Source organism: Mytilus edulis, chromosome 9, assembly GCF_963676685.1.
Source record: "Mytilus edulis chromosome 9, xbMytEdul2.2, whole genome shotgun sequence".
NCBI classification, from domain to species: Eukaryota; Metazoa; Mollusca; class Bivalvia; order Mytilida; family Mytilidae; genus Mytilus; species Mytilus edulis.
In genome coordinates, this window is record NC_092352.1 from 52,728,708 (window position 1) to 52,741,051 (window position 12,344).

Sequence of the window (12,344 nt, forward strand, 5' to 3'; positions counted from 1 at the left end):
CGTAATTTTCCATAACAATAAAAATATGATCATTTAAATAATCTTTTTTATTCAAATATATTGAGAAAGAGTTGAATAACTTTTAAATGCAATTTTAAAACTTGATAAAGTGTATTAATTGTTACTATTGTCATTGTCGGAATAGTACTTCCGTTCTAAAAATAAATATAGAGCATGTTTTGACGTAAGAGAAGAACACATGAAGAAAGAAGAACTCATATTAATCGAACACGTGAACTGATTTTCATGAATACTGTAATGCAGATCGAAATTATAGAAAACGATATTCATTTCGGTAGCTTATGAAGCAGTTTCAACCTTGTCTTACACTAGAAAAGGTCCGACAAACATGCGAAAGATGGATGTAAACAAATCATGAAAAGGGAGAAATTTAAACTGAAAAGTAAGTACCAATTAATTGAATATACATGCTCAAAGAGCGATTCACGACCACTGAAAAATAATATGTCAGCGTAAAATTAGCGGAGATAGTTTCAAAACAACATCCGTGTCGAACAACAAAACAATGACCCCCCCCCCCCTTTTTTTTCAGGATGAAAATTAATTATACATGTAAGTTAACCATAGGCATAGCTCATGGTACTTCTATCATGTAATAGAATTGCATTTATATGCAAACAGAATTTTCTTGTTGTAAACTTGGATTATTTGAATGCGAATGCAGTTGTTTTTGCCCGGATACCAGTTGTTACATTTTTTGGTTAACCATGCCCACTTGAAATTTAGAACATATCACATCTAAATGTATATAAAAAAGATGTGGTATGATTGCCACTGAGACAACTTCAATGTATCAACAAGAGACCAAAATGACACAGACATTAACAGCTATAGGTCACCGTACAGCCTTTAACATTGAGCAAAGCCCATACGGCATAGTCAGCAATAAAAGGCCAAAATATGACAATGTAAAACAATTCATACAAGAAAACTGACGGTCTTATTTGTATACAAAAAATGAACAAAAAACAAATATGTATCACATGAACAAATGACAACCACTGAATTACAGGCTCCCGACTTGGAACAGGCACATACTTAAATAATGTGGCAGGGTTAAACATGTTAGCGGGATCTAGACTGTATAAATTATTTTTAAAAATGAATCATTTCACAAAACTATCTTTTTAACCGATGGTCTGGATGGAGGGTCCTTCATTTCATTCTTATCTAATTCTTTATACAATTTTTTTCTATTTTTTTTTAATTTTTTTTCCATTTTTCTGTAATTCTTATAATTTAACACCCGGTTTTTCTTCATTGTTTAATACATGTATGTCTATTTTCTTTATTTACAAATGTATTGTGAACATTACATGCATTATTCTCTATTCTTTAAAACATTTCCTGACCCTCCTATAATATATTTGATCCTACAGAACCTTCATGAAAGAAAAACAAAACTTTTACTACCTAAACAGGAAAAGGGGTCTTGTCATAAAATGATATTTTTCTAAATTTAAAAGCTTGTTAGGTCTCTTCAGAGTTATTTCGAAGTGCATCTCTTTAAGACATTAAATGCAAACTTTTAAAAATTACACCTGTGCTAAGTGGGTGTTATATTCTCTTGATGGCTTCAGACATTTTTTAACCTTTTTCAGCTGGTCCATTCATGATCAAAAGTTACAGTATAATTTCAACTTTTAAAATACTTCCTCTTTAAGGCATATTTTTTAAAGGTGTATGAAAAAAAATTGCAAGATGTGTAATGTTCACACAAGAGTCTATATTTTGTATAAAATAAAGATAAAATCAAAGGATAATAAATAAAATGAAATAAGCTATGTTCCTATCTAATAGGATAGTATGAATTAACCGATCTTAACCAACTTTGTGTTACCAGAGCTTACTAAATTAAAAGCCTGTGGACCAAGTTTCATGACAATTATCAGATATATATTATAGACAAAATGTTTTTAAAGACTAATTTGATGTACATGTATCAGACATGTCGAATACATGTATAAAAATTATTCAAAAGTCAAAATTATAAAAATGTATGAGTATGTGCCTTTTAGCATGTTTAGTAGGTTTTTGAATGAAAAGGGAGGGGGTCTTGTATGAAGATGTGATATTTTCCAGTAATTTAAAACTCGTGAATTCATGTTTTTGTTGAATAAATAATCCCAGTGGCGGATCCAGAATTTTTCATAAGTGGGGGCTCACTGACTGCCTAAGACATATAAGAGGGGACCCGCTCAAGTCATGCTCCAGTGATTCCCTATATTATTAACCAAATTTTTCCCAGGGCCGCCTCTAAATCTCCCATATGTACAAAATGTACTTTAAATAGAAAGGAAATTACAAATGGCATAGTATATTACATGTAATAATTTAATAGTATGTTATGTATTAAAACGTCTTAAGTCAAAAACACTTGAACTAATTCAGGGTCAATTTAGGCCCTAAGACATACATTGTATTTACATTTAAAAATGCATACTACAGCTGTAGTTATTAAAATTTGCTTTTTGGGGGCTGATTTCTATTGCATGTAATTTTAGTCTCAAGAGGCATACATGTATATTTGAACCACTTACTATCCTACAGTAGAAAAGAAAAATAACATGTGAAATACAGCAGTTACAAAAGATATTGTAAAATGCGAATATACTGAAATCTTTAATTTTATGACAGACTGTTATGTACATACAAACCTCTTCAGTTTTTTCATAAAGGTTGTAAGACAAGGATCCCGACTATTCATACAACTCGTTCTACAAATTTATCTGTGATAATCTACTTTTTGCTGGATTCAGAGATCACAAATGAATAATACAAATTGATAAAACCCATATGTTGTACCAATTTACACCACTGTCCCAGGTTAAGGGGAAGGATTGGCACCTTCAAACATTAACCCCATCACATTATGTATGTGCCTGTCCCAAGTCACGAACCTGTAATTCAGACAGTGGTTGTCTTTTGTTGTTGTGTCACATATTTTTTTTTTGTTCATCATTTTGTACATTAATATGCCTTCAGCATGTTCAGTTTTCTCATTTGAATTGTTTTTCCATTAGTCATTGAAGGGCCTTTTACAGCTAACTATGCGATGAGGGCTTTTGACATGTAGCTGTTAACTTCTGTGTCATTTGGTCTATTGAGGAGAGTCGCCTCATTAACAATCAATTATCATACCACATCTTCCTTTTATATTGAAACACAAATTTTGACACATAAAAACCTGTCAGATAGAAAGTCAGAATGAGACTTATGGATAAAAACTTAGCAGACTGTCAGCTCACACTGTTCATATGTTGTCACAAACATGGTTTAAGCACAATAATAACCAGATGTTCCGCAGGGCGCAGTTTTATGCAATTCACTTTGGCTGTTGAATATTAATCCTCTCATAAAAAAAACATTAATTTTGAAGAAACTCAGATTTAATTTCTGAAATATGAAATTAGAAAAATTTACTCCCCCCCCAAAAAAAAATGTTCACCTCCCTCTTTCCCCTATTCCAACAATGATCTCAATTCAAATTTCCAAAGGGACACAGATGATGCCCCCACTGTCATTTATTTTGCTCTGAAAATTCAATCATAGAGATTTTATGTCTGTTTTCCCAATATTTAGCCTATTTGCACTCATTTTTAGAGGTCAAAAAATCCCTTGCATGGCAAGTGACCCCCAAATTTTATTTCAATTTTATGAAATAAATACATCAAGCTTTACAGTACAAAATAATGAGCAACTTCTGTCATTTATTTTGCTTTGAAAATTCAATCAAAGTGTTTTGTTGTCCATTTTTCCTATATTTCCATATAACCTATTGGCACTCATTTTCAGAGGTCAAAATATCTCTTAGATGGCCAGTGACCCCCAATTTTTTTTGCATTTTGTCATTTACAATACTTCAAAGTTAAATTTCACAAAGTATAAGAAAATTCTGTCATTTTTTTTTTCTATACCCCTGAACTACCTTAATTCATTCATGCATTCATTTTTCATATTCTTTCGTTCCTGGTATTATTACTTATTTATGTTCCAATAATTGTGTATAAAATACTATACACTTAAAAAAACAGAGGACTGAGCCATGACTATTGTGTAATTATGACTGCGTAAAACAACAAAATCCATGGATGTGAGTTGCTGGCATTCCTGGTAGTTTAACCTAAGAGAGTGGCAAAATATACCAGAGGGACAGTCAAACTCATAGATCGAAAATAAACTGACAACTCCATGGCTACAAAAAGAAAAAGAAAACAGACAAATAATAGGACACAAGATACAACATAGAAAACTAAAGACTAAGCAACACTTATTAGACGTTACAAACCTACTGGCTAATTGTAAGACATGTTGTTTCAGATACATTATATAAAAACAAAAAACAATTAATTCAAACTAGAGACAAGTTGAAGGTTTTTACAACTCACATGTTGATAATACAAGCTTAAATAAAGTTATGTACAGACGAATGAAATTCGCAGGGTAGATATTCTATCTTTATATACTCTGGTCATGATATACATTTTATATACATTTAGTTTTGCAACTTGCATTTAAACGCTTTATATATATATATATATATATATATTATTCCTCCTTTTCAGCATACAGTTCTTTAATTGATACTAACTCATTGGCTTATTCTAAACTACTTCTTTTTATTAAATTGACGAATTTGGTAACAAGAGGAAAACCAATACCACATTACAGACTACAAAAGACCACGGCATGTCTAATTTTTTACATTTCAAACGAGATAAAAAAAAATGAACGGTCTGAATAAAGTACAAGAAAATAAACACAAATAAAATATAATGTACAGTTTAACATTAGCTTTTTTAAGCCATGGCGTTGTCATTTTTTGATGGATGAGCTTGAATGTCCCTCTGGTATATTTCCACCCTCTTCTTAAACAAACGACATACATGGATATACCGGCTTACATAAACATAGTTACTATTTAAGTAATGTTTTTTTAATGAGCCTGACAATTTTCGCATTTTTTTTATTCTCAGTAAAATACACCGCCATAAAAAAATTCTCAGATATTTTTTTACTCAAAGTTAAGAATATTCTTAAATATTAGAGTATAGCCAAAAACAATTTTTAGTATAAAAAAAAAAATCTCACATTTTGATTTTGAGGGCATTTTGATGTAGAATTAAATGTCAATATGGTTTTTATGGATTCCGAAGCATATTAGGGACACCGTAAAGATACAGGTCGTGACATTTTTTTCTGAGTCGAAATTTTGACATTTCAAATCTTAAAATTTCTACGTTAAATGAAATTGTATCCGCAAAAAAACATCTTTACTCAGTCCAATTTTTTTTGTTTGGTTCACGTCTTCTTTTTCATACTTTTTCTTTATGAGAAATACCCAACATCAAATTTGTCTTCTATTTCTGTGTTATAAACAGAAATGAAAGTGTATTTTTTATAAAACAAATCAATCTAACGACTACAAAAGTTATTTAATATAATCATGAGAGCAACTTATATCTTTAAGAACCAATAAAATCCTTTGAGCAGCATCTGCTATTCATAGAAATAAATGAATAAGTATGATGTTTGTCAAATGAGCATAAGTATTACATAAAAATGCAATATAGTAGAAATAATCCAAATATGGCCGTAACATTTTCTTTGAACATTGAAAAAATGATTGAGTAGCATACTTAGAAATCAAAATATGTCTTATAATCCTGTGATAGCATATGAGATTCGAAAATTTAAGTTGATAACCCCATCTTCGTTAGTTCATCTTACCGAATTTTAAAAGAGACCACAAAAAAGCTACCAATTAAACAGCTTCTCATTGTGGATACTCCTACACTAAAATGCAGTAGTATTGTGCACTATATATCCCGCTTGAATATCAGATCTTTATTTGAAATTACCCAAGACATACAAGGTGATTTTCAGAATAGAAAGTATCCCCCCCCAAAAAAAAAAGGAAAAAAAGAAAGAAATGTGCAAAAAACAGATAAAGAAAAAGACTGAATAATGGGGTGCTAAACTTGATGTCCATTTACCAAATACATCTATAATAATCAAATATACCAAATGTCACCATATCTACTGTTTATTATCTCAGATATCCAAATTATTACGAAGAAAGTTAAATAATTTCCCCCCTGTTTTGTTTTAAACAGGTAGTAGTAAAAAAAGATTAATGTATCATTTGTGCAGTATAGTGACAGATTCGGGGGAGGGAAAAAAGGTGGGGGGAGTAACTGGGTAGTGTCTTCATATATATATATCGTTGATACAGACAAAACATCTATCATGTCAAAATCACGATACAGAAGGAAATTTCCATATGCACGATCAGAACACAAGAATTTTACAGAAAACATTTCTTACTGAATAGAGAAAAAGAGCCAATAGAATAACAGAGTACGGAAAAATAAAACATCCTCCCCACTTCCCTTTCCCCTTATCAAGACCATCATCTCTCATTGTGACTGATAATTTTGTTTGTTCCATTAAACAGTTTTTATTTTCGAAAAGAATATTTTTACAAGGTGTTGTTAATAAATGAAATGGACAATATTATAATATGTCAAGCCTTCTAACACGACGTCGTACTTAAATTTTCTCTTCCTGATGGTGCAATATGATATTTAACTCAGAGCAGTTTTACTACTTGCATAATTGTAAATATGTATTAAATTTTGTATTAAATTTACATATCTTGAGTATTGAAAACGGATTAAAAAAATGTCTGTCCCTTTTACATATAGTGGCAGCTGAGGGTGAAACAAACATTTTTTTCTCAGGGTCAAAAACAAATTATTTTTTTCTCCAAAAACTGAAAACAATTCCAAAAAAATCCCCCCCCCCCCCACCCCCATCTAAATCAAATGGTTTCTGCCGAAAATCATCCGTTTTTATCCTATTTTTTATGTGTTTTTAGTTTGTTGTTTCACTTTAATAGATAGTTGACTTAAAATTGTCATATGGTGTCTTTTTATGTCGTCTGAATACATAATGAATGTTATTGATCCGTAATAAATGTTTATTTGGCATACCATACACGATAGAAGTGCGGACGTGAAAGAAAGCACTCTTCACGTTAACGTAAACGAAGATTACATTTAATCTTTAAAAAAATACATAGATATGAAAAGTAATATATATTTATAAGAAAGTACGTGTAAATAGAACAAAATATTTCAAGATCTTTCTCTTGTAATTTCAAACAATTGGTGAATTGCCCACAAATTATGTGTGACTTTATACAGTATCCTGTGACTTTTTGTCCATTAACAGATGCTTACAAACTTTCCATTTACCGATGCTTACAAAATGCTACTTGTCAGTTTATCTATCATAGATTCTTTTTATGTTTTACATTATTGCTAAAGAAATAAAACTGAGTTTTATCGAAGTTTGATATACTTTTTAGTGTTCAAGCGTCTATTTTACCGCTTACATCACTGAGAAGAAATTTCTCAGCAAAGAAAAAAAAATCTCAGCTGAGAATATTCTCAACGCTGAGAATATTTTTTATGGCGGATAAAAAACTGCTCATTCTTAGCTGAGTAAAATAATTCATTCTGAGAATATTTTTTTACTCAGTAAAAAAAAGTTTTTTGGCGCCGGGGCCTGCTTCATATTAATAATTTAGAAAATAAAATTATACCACAATACATTTCTTTTTAGCTCACCTGGCCCACCAGGCGAAATGAGCTTTTCTCAGCACTTGACGTTCGTCGTCCGTCATCCGTCGTCCGATAGTTTTTACAAAAATCTTATCCTCTGAAACTACTGAACCAAATTTAATCAAGTTTGGCCAAAAAAGGGATCAGGGTACCTAGTTTTAAAGATGGTCCGACAATCATGTCGACCAACCAACATGGCTGTCATGGCTAAAAATAGATCAAAGGGTTGTAAAATACAGTTTTTGGTTTATATCTCTGACACGAAAGCATTCACAGCAAATCTGAAATGGAGTAACTATGTTTAAATTTAGATCTATCTCGCCTTTAATTTTCAGACGAACTGACAAATCGTTGTTGGATTGCTACCTCTGAATTCGTGGTTTTAAGGGAATTTGCAGTTTATGGTTATTATCTTGACTAATATTATAGATATACATGTAGATAACCTGTAGGAGCAAGAATGTTCAGCAAAGTAAGATCTACAAATAAGTAACCATGACCATACTTGTCAATTGACCCCTTAATGATTTTTTGTCCGTTAAAGTCATCTTTGGATTTTTGTTATCTTAATCTTAAAAACATTAGGGTCTCTAGTTTACAAAATATGTATGGTTACCCCGCATACCAACCAACTAGATCAACATTGCTTAAATAGAACGTAGGGGTAAAATGCAGTTTTTTGACATATATCTCTGAAACTAAAGCAAAAGAATAATGTTTGCATTTTTATGCATAAATTGTAAACAAAAATCTCATGCGACGGACACAGGTTCCTTGGAGCCTCTAGTTATTCTCTAAAAAAAGAAATACATTGTAGTAGAAATCATGATGCGTTGTGACATACATCCCTGATTTGTCAATATAAAATGCCTCATACGATGATTATTTCCTTTACATTAGATATGTTCTCTGCCTACTATTTATTGTATTTTTCTTTACATTTAATATATACTCTGCTAATTAGTCTTTCTAGGGTATATTTGTGAAGGAATATAATAAATGGAAATGGAAAAGATTATACTTACATTAAAAATAATTCTAGTATAATTTTCACCTTTCTTTAGTAATCTGCAGTTGTAAATATGTGTGTTATATTTTAATAGTTCGATCTCAAATCACCTAATAGAATTGTCCAACGTATATTATGATACATATAAATAATTATAGTAAACAAGACGGAAATAAAAGAGATATTTTAAATTTCAAATTCTGATTTAACTGGAAAGTTCCCCGGAATAAATAACCGGTTTAACTGAAATAACAAGGAATCTTAACTGAGTTATCTAAGTGGTGATAATGACAATGATAATGGCCTTGATTTGTGTTTTGGTTTTAAATCACTTTAATGATAAGTTATCAAAGCTGTAATCAGGTATGATGAAATTATGAAAAATAAACCTTAAAAAAAGTTTTCTCGGAAGTAAAACCTATAAATCAGTTTCAAAAGATTTTTATGTTCAGGAAATTATTGACATTTATAACGAATCTATAACGTATACGTGACACATAAAATTCATTCCGTGTCACAAACTCATTAACTTTTGAGTTTTTAACGGAATATTATCAGATTGTGAAATTGACAAACAACAAACACAGCTCACGTGGCGCATGTTGAAGATAAGTGTATTGATAGACCGATGTATTTTTTTTAACTTCAAACACGCTTATTAAACTTTTTAATATCTGATGTTGAATGGTTTTGTGTATTAAGAATGTTCTGTAGGAAATAGTCTAACTTTTTACCTTACAGTGCATGTGTGTTTACATTTTGTCATCTTCGACTTTTTATTTGTGTTGGATTTTGAACTCTTTTGATCCTAGGTCATTCATGGGCCTTATTTAGACGGAACGAACGTCTGGTGATACGATTAAAAGCCTGGTACCTTTGATAACTTTTGTACCTCGTTGTACGATGGTCGAAGCTCTAACAAGAGGTCTCGTAGTGTAGATAACTGCATACGGAAAGGTACGAAGAATGAGTGTACGTGAAGACAATGATCAATGGCAGTATATATTTTGAAGATTTTGATATATAATGGATTTTCTCTAAAAACAAAAGTCCATGTTTTATTATACAACTAATCCTTTCAAGTATGTAACACGCATACCCCTTTTTTAACTTTAAGTTTCTTATGACTATAAAGGGAACGCATCTTAAAATATGAATTCTAACAATAACATACGGGTGCCTTTGTGCTGTGGGACAAAGGGTTTCAGATCTCATTCTTTAATATGACGTAAACAAGTTTTTTAACAATTAACAGGTTTTACCAATGACGGTACTTACACTTCCACTCTTATTATGGTAAACCGATTACAGGATAAGTTTTGTACATTCACAGCCAAACTTCCAAAATCTATGAAAAATAGACTAAAGGTATGAAGTAAAAACATCCTTGCATAAATTGTGTATCAGCAATACATACATTCGTATATTACATTCAATAGCTCCCACACACTGACATCGGCGGCTCACTAAACACCAATATATATCATAAACAGTAATGGAGGAATTAACGTTGAGCACAACCGTTGAGAAATTACTAGTAGTTTGAAAAAGTGAGAAAAAAACAACAAATTGTAATGCAGAAATATTAAAACTGTTTTTGTTTTAAACGATTAGTTAGCTAATTATGAGAAAAATGAATTTGATTCACAAACCATCATGACAGGGAAAAATAATCAACTGATTTTATAGTTTGTTTTTTTGTTTTGCTGTTACAACACTAACATTCTGTATGTGCAAGGCCCAAGTTAGGGGCATGAAGTACATAAAGACAACAAGTGTTGTTGTTGGTTCATGTCAGATTTGTTTGTTCGGAAATAGTTTGTTATAATCGAATTGTTCCATGTTTTGCATGTCGGGCCTTAGATAGCAGACTGTTTGGTATTGGTTTTATCATTATTAAAGGACTACAATTGCCTATAACGGCTTACATCTAATTTATTTGAACTGTGATTGATACTTGTCTCATTAATAATCGTACCTCATCTCCATATTTGTATATTGATGCATCATTTTGAATAGCTCACCAGATCCCTTCCTTTTTGGGTTGCCATATATCACAGTACTGTATTTCTGTTAACACCAGTGTCCATTGGTTTTCTTTCGACATGCTGTAAACCCTCTTAAACAATTGTTAAAGAGCGCCATCCTCCAGGATACGTGTTATTCAGTCGAAGACCAATTTACTAGCCCATAATCTCAACCCCTATTACAACATGTACAAGACTAACTATTTTATTCATCACTAATTTGCTTTCGTCCTGAACACTGATAAATATGCATGAACTTTTTAGCAGGGCATTTCAAACAACTATTAATTTAAAAATATTCACCATATGAACGGTCAAATACGACATCGCCATCAAGGGAAAGCAAGTTATAAATAGCACGTTTTAGCTATAGGGTATAAACATTCATAAAACATATAAATGTATTTCATAACAAGAATGTGTTTTCTGTCCTTGAAAAAAAAAATCTATTACAATTAGAAAACAACTTATAAAAATAAAGTTATACTAGTATTCGATTGCTTAAGATTTTTTTTATGAAACCAATAATTTATTTTTTTTATAGAGAAAAGTAATGTGAGTTACTTGATAACAAATCTTGACCTTTAAAGACGCACGTCAATAAAACAATATTTTATTTAAAAACAAACTAAAGATCGTGATAATTGACATACATTTTTTTAGTTCTATACATTTTTGGGAAAGTATGTTACTAACGTATATTAAGCTTTTACTGCAAGCATTCTTTAATAAGGGATATTTTGCCTTATCGTTATGTAATATTTTATTTTTATTGTTTTATTATTTGATATAAGAAGGTATTTATTAATGTCACGAGAATAAGTATGTCTAAAAATCTAAAACAAGAAGATTAGTTCATTTTTTTTTTTAATTTTATTACAGTAAGGACAGTAAAACACGTCAATTCGGTTGTTCAAACATTGACGAACTATGATAGTTTTATATGTAACATACAGGCACACAATGTTTAACTATCATAATGTATTACAGTTTTTTTTATCTATATTTCTCTAACGTTTTATATAAAAATGTAGAAATAAGGGTATGGTCTGGCTAAAACACATATGTATTACAAGTGATTAGTGTTACTCCTCTACTCCCTTTTAATCAATCATAACTTAGAGGTTTACAAAGATATTAATTTAAGATTGTTACCCTGAAAAGGATGCTAGTAACTAAGATTTCTGTTTAAATGGTTATATTGCATATAGAATAGGACTATGACTCCATTATTGAAACCATATGTTTTATGTGGATGTGATCGAGTAAAATGTTATCTATAGATATTCCTTTTGGCCTTTCAACTGATTGCTTAAAACATATACAATTTTGTCATTATTAATAACTATTAATATTTCTATTGTCATGGGATCTGATTTATATGTAAATATTGTTTCACTGAGCTAAGAACATTTTTGTGATGTTGCTTCCAGTTAATTTCAAAACTTTAAAATTAATGATTAACATCATTTAAAAGATTTTTTTAATATTTACTCTGATGTCTTTTTAGGACAACATGATACTAGGTAAATAAAAAGATATGTTAATTTTGATTAATATATGTCGTGGTTATCCGGTGGGGAAACATTGTGAGTTTTGTCACATATAAAGACGTTTTGTTACAATACTAAATCGAATATGTTTTGATCCTTTCATTAT